We start from the raw sequence: 6,000 nt of genomic DNA, 5'->3' as shown, positions 1-6,000 counted from the left end.
AAGCAGACTAAATCTGACACCACAGGCCTGCTACTGCAGCCTGGGTGAGGTAGTGTTAGCACTCATGTTCCCTATATCTCACCTTACACACACATATAAACCTATCAGTCACCCCCAAGGCAGACCCTATCATTCCTGAGGGCAGGGTGCTTGGTTTCCATCTGAGGGGGCGCCTCTGCCTGAGCAGGGCCCCTCTGCAGCTGGCAGAGTCTTTTCTCTGTGGATGTTTGTTGATGCGGTTAAACCATATACTCTTAAGTGCATTATAACCTAGCGGTAAATGCTAACTTTGGAATGACTGCATCAAAACATGTCATGTTTGGTGTCAAATAACTTGAAATCATACCCCCACACCAGTAACTGGTGTGGGGGTATGATCTCACTCTTCTAGAGGGAAAGACATGTACCTACTGTGGAAACACGGTAGAAATCTAAAAGAGCCTGGCATCACAAAATGGATGCCACCAGCACAGACACTGGGCTGTCCTCCTGCTGCTGACTGAAACTCGCAGTGGAGGAGGCCCAACAATAGGCATCCTGTCACAGGGAGGTGTCACCACCTTCCAGACAGGATGTAGTGTATTGGGGCTGGGTGGGTGCACTCCTAGAGTGCTTTGAAGTCCTGCACTGGGGGAGCAGTAGGCTCCTCTGTGCATATGCCAGCTCAAACCGGTTCAGGGGCTACCTGCCCCTGCTCTGGTGCAAAATTGGACAAAGGGAAGAGGGTGTAACCACCCACTCCTGTGACCCTCCCAGAGGAGTGGTCATAGAGCTAGTCCCTCCCTTTCTTTTAGTATAAGTTAGGGAACCCTTGCCATTGCAAGTTAGATATCCCTGGATGACGCTCTACAAGAAGAATCCTGGCCCTTCGACATTCCACTACCTTTGGAAGACAGAAGAATCTCCCTTGGAGTCAAGGAGTGACTCCCCTTCTTGGCAGGCACCAAAAACTTGAATCACCGGTCGCAAACTTTCCTGCTCCCGCTGGAGTCCGAAGTCCCTGCAGCCCCGGAAGTGGATTTCCTGACTTCTCAATGGCCTTTGTGAGTCCCCAGCAAAGCGGAGGCGAGTGGACCCCACGAGTGACGAGGAACAGCAATACCCGCGTACCGTGCACTATTGTCGAGTGCAACCACTTCACGACGGTCTATGAACTTGTGCATTGGACCACATGTGTTCCAAGCCTGCAGCAGGATTTCCCTTGAAAATCAGAGGCCTACCCCGTCCGGAGTGACCGTGGGCTCCTGTAAAGTATTTCCTCATGAGGCATTTTTGTGATCCCTTGCCGGTTGGCTTGTGGGTCCCCTGAAGACTTTCTCATCAAACCAAAGGGCTCCCCTGGTTACTCTAGGCCTGCTCTGACTTACCTTCACTAGGTGAGTCCCTCAGACCTTGCTGGTCTGCACCGCTGACTTTCTTCACATTCCACGAGACTTGCTGTTGCCAAGGCTTGTTGGCTCCAATCCGGTTGCTGACACGTCAGTTAACTGCAGACTTTATGGGACACTTGGAATCCAGCTCCTGGTTGTCGACAACGCCTCCTGGACCTTGTGGCTGAAGAGTCAAAACACCCCTGATCACCTGAAATCACCCGACTTCCGTGGGCATCCATCTTCCTGGCCCCAGGTCACTGGCAAGTGACTGTGAACACTGTCCCTTCTGCTTTCAGGTCTTCTTCATCCTGAATCCAGCCTTGGAGTCCACCGGACACTTCTCCAGTCTTCGCAAGCAGCAAAACTTCTTCGGCTTCCAATGAAAATGACGACGCGACCCGACACCAAAAGACACCTATGCACCCGGCTCCCCTGGGTGAGGTAACTTGTGCACTCCAGTGCTCCTGTGGGTGTTGGCCTTCGAACTACTTACCTTGTAAGTGGCTTGCTTGTAGACTCTCTAGAAGTACCCTAAAACTCTAAAATTCCAACCACGACTGGCTCCATTGAAATCAATAGGGAACCCGCGGCTGTGTTCTCACACTGCACGCATCTCCCGTGGGTCCTTTACTTACCTGCCTTGGGTGGCTTAGTGAGGCCCCAGCGATTCTACAGGCCCTAGGCCTTGTCCCCTTGCAAGTCGACATTCCGAACCCTCTGTATTAGTATATGGTCTGGTACGCCCCTAGGGCCCCAGCCATATTTGTGCTTAACTTATTGTGAAACGTTGATATTTGCATATGTTCCTGACTTCTAATCTCATAAAGAGATTAGTAGAGAGTGTCTAGTAATAAATACATATATATTTGATATATATATATACATGTATGGTGACCTTTCATTTGGTAATTCAAGAGATTATAAGGTAAAACAAGCTGCTTTACATTCCTCTGAGACTTAGCCAGAAGGCTGCTCTCCACAGCTACCACTAGGATAGCTTTCTTTAAAAGGTTGTCTTAAACCTATCTATCATAAGAGGCGAATTGGACTGGTGCAAGGTGGCCACTATAACTAGTGACCATCATATGCCAGGCCAACTTCTCACATAAGGGGAGAGCAGTCCCACAGAGAAGTGCCTGTACCGTCCCATTTACGGGCAGCAGTCAGTCAAGGGGGAGCGTAATCCCCCTGAGAAGTGCCAGTACCGCCCCATTAACGTGCAGCAGTCAGTCTAAGGGCAGAGTAGTCCCACTGAGAAGTGCCATTAATGTCCCATTAACGTGCAGCAGAAGGTGTAAGGGGAGAGCAGTCTCACTGAGAAGTTCAGGTACCGTCCCATTAATGTGCAGCAGTCAGTCTAAGGGTTGAGAGGTCTCACCGAGAATTGCCAGAACAGACCCATTAACGTGCAGCAGTCAGTGTAAGGGGAGAGTATTCCCCCTGAGAAGTGCCAGTCCTATCCCATTAACGTGCAGCAGTCAGTGTAAGGGGAGAGTATTCCCCCTGAGAAGTGCCAGTCCTATCCCATTAACGTGCAGCAGTCAGTGTAAGGGGAGAGTATTCCCCCTGAGAAGTGCCAGTCCTATCCCATTAACGTGCAGCAGTCAGTGTAAGGGGAGAGTATTCCCCCTGAGAAGTGCCAGTCCTATCCCATTAACGTGCAGCAGTCAGTGTAAGGGGAGAGTATTCCCCCTGAGAAGTGCCAGTCCTATCCCATTAACGTGCAGCAGTCAGTGTAAGGGGAGAGTATTCCCCCTGAGAAGTGCCAGTCCTATCCCATTAACGTGCAGCAGTCAGTGTAAGGGGAGAGCAGTCCCACTGAGAAGTGCCAGTACCGTCCCATTACCGTGCAGCAGTCAGTGTAAGGGGAGAGTAGTCCCCTGAGAAGTGCCAGTACTATCCCATTAACGCGCAGCAGTCAGTGTAAGGGGAGAGTATTCCCCCTGAGAAGTGCCAGTACCGTCCCATTAACGTGCAGCAGTCAGTCTAAGGGGGGAGTAGTCCCACTGAGAAGTGCCAGTACCGTCCTATTAAAGTGCAGCAGTCAATGTAAGGGGAGAGTAGCCCCCCTGAGAAGTGCCAGTCCTATCCCATTAACGTGCAGCTATTAGTGTAAGGGGAGTGTAGTCCCACTGAGAAGTGCCAGTCCTATCCCATTAACGTGCAGCAGTCAGTGTAAGGGGAGTGCCAGTACTATTTCATTTACATGCAGCAGTCTGTCAAAGGGGAAAGTAATCCCCCTGAGAAGTGCCAGTACTGTCCAATTAACCTGCAGCAGTCAGTCTAAGGGGGAGTAGTCCCACTGAGAAGTGCCTGTACCATCCCATTAACGTGCAGCAGTCAGTGTAAGGGGAGAGCAGTCCCACTGAGAAGTGCCTGTACCATCCCATTAACGTGCAGCAGTCAGTGTAAGGTTGAGAGTAGTCCCACTGAGAAGTGTAATTAATGTGCAGCAGCCAGTGTAAGGGTTGAGAGGTCTCACTGAGAATTGCCAGAACCGACCCATTAACGTGCAGCAGTTAGTCTAAGGGGAGAGTAGTCCCACTGAGAAGTGCCATTAAGGTCCCATTAACGTGCAGAAGTAGGTGTAAGTGGTGAGCAGTCTCACTGAGAAGTGACAGTACCGTCCCATTAACGTGCAGCAGTCAGTGTAAGGGGAGAGTAGTCCCACTGAGAAGTGCCATTACTATCCCAATAACGTGTAGCATTCAGTGTAAGGGGAGAGAAGTCCCCCTGAGAAGTGCCAGTACCGTCCCATTAACTTGCAGCAGTCAGTGTAAGGGGAGAGTAGCCCCCTTGAGACGTGCCAGTACTGTCCCATTAAAATGTAGCTGTCAGTGTAAGGGGAGAGTATTCCCCCTGAGAAGTGCCAGTCCTATCCCATTAACGTGCAGCAGTCAGTGTAAGGGGAGAGCAGTCCCACTGAGAAGTGCCAGTACCGTCCCATTACCGTGCAGCAGTCCGTGTAAGGGGAGAGTAGTCCCCTGAGAAGTGCCAGTACTATCCCATTAACGCGCAGCAGTCAGTGTAAGGGGAGAGTATTCCCCCTGAGAAGTGCCAGTACCGTCCCATTAACGTGCAGCAGTCAGTCTAAGGGGGGAGTAGTCCCACTGAGAAGTGCCAGTACCGTCCTATTAAAGTGCAGCAGTCAATGTAAGGGGAGAGTAGCCCCCCTGAGAAGTGCCAGTCCTATCCCATTAACGTGCAGCTATTAGTGTAAGGGGAGTGTAGTCCCACTGAGAAGTGCCAGTCCTATCCCATTAATGTGCAGCAGTCAGTGTAAGGGGAGTGCCAGTACCATTTCATTTACATGCAGCAGTCTGTCAAAGGGGAAAGTAATCCCCCTGAGAAGTGCCAGTACTGTCCAATTAACCTGCAGCAGTCAGTCTAAGGGGGAGTAGTCCCACTGAGAAGTGCCTGTACCATCCCATTAACGTGCAGCAGTCAGTGTAAGGGGAGAGCAGTCCCACTGAGAAGTGCCTGTACCATCACATTAACGTGCAGCAGTCAGTGTAAGGTTGAGAGTAGTCCCACTGAGAAGTGCAATTAATGTGCAGCAGTCAGTGTAAGGGTTGAGAGGTCTCACTGAGAATTGCCAGAACCGACCCATTAAAGTGCCGCAGTCAGTCTAAGGGGAGAGTAGTCCCACTGAGAAGTGCCATTAATGTCCCATTAAGTGCAGCAGTCAGTGTAGGGGGAGAGTAGTCCCATTGAGAACTGCCAGTACCGTCCCATTAAAGTGCCGCAGTCAGTCTAAGGGGAGAGTAGTCCCACTGAGAAGTGCCATTAATGTCCCATTAAGTGCAGCAGTCAGTGTAGGGGGAGAGTAGTCCCATTGAGAACTGCCAGTACCGTCCTATTAAGTGCAGCAGTCAGTGTAGGGGGAGAGTTGTTCCCCTGAGAAGTGCCAGTCCTATCCCATTAACGTGCAGCCATCAGTGTAAGGAAGAGTAGTCCCACTGGGAAGTGCCATTAATGTCCCATTATCGTGCAGCCGTCAGTGTAAGGAAGAGTAGTCCCACTGGGAAGTGCCAGTACCGTCCCATTTACGTGCAGCAGTCAGTGTAAGGGGAGAGTAGTCTCCCTGAGAAGTGCCAGTACTATCCATATAACGTGTAGCAGTCTGTGAAAGGGGAGAGCAGTCCCACTGAGAAGTGCCAGTACCATTCCACTTACGTGCAGCAGTCTGTGAAAAGGGAGAGTAATCCACCTGAGAAGTGCCAGTACCGTCCCATTAACGTGCAGCAGTCAGTCTAAGGGGAGAGTAGTTGTAGGAGAGTAGGATCTGCACTTATGTTGCTCTCAATTTTTTCAGAGCCCTTAGAATCCTGCATCTTGGTGTCACCCCCTTGGTTCTGGGTTTTCTGCCTCACCCTGGTTCGGACCCATTTGTCTGCCTTCTTTCCCAATTCTTGGGGAGAGGTCAGATCAGAGTCCACCAGGTACTGATTCAACAACTGGTTTTGGCAATTATTAAGGATCTGTTCTCTCATTATACGATTATACAATCCCTTAAAATCAGTAACTCTACTACCAACCAGCCAACCCTCCACAGCCTTGGTTGCACAATCTACAAAGTCAGTCCCGTCCTGAGTCTGTGCTTTCTGGGTGTCTCTGAACTTCAACC

The sequence above is a fragment of the Triturus cristatus genome, chromosome 5_1 (genome assembly GCF_964204655.1).
Source record: "Triturus cristatus chromosome 5_1, aTriCri1.1, whole genome shotgun sequence".
Taxonomy (NCBI): Eukaryota; Metazoa; Chordata; class Amphibia; order Caudata; family Salamandridae; genus Triturus; species Triturus cristatus.
The sequence above is the reverse complement of the archived record's forward strand: the minus strand, read 5'-3'. Positions refer to the sequence as shown.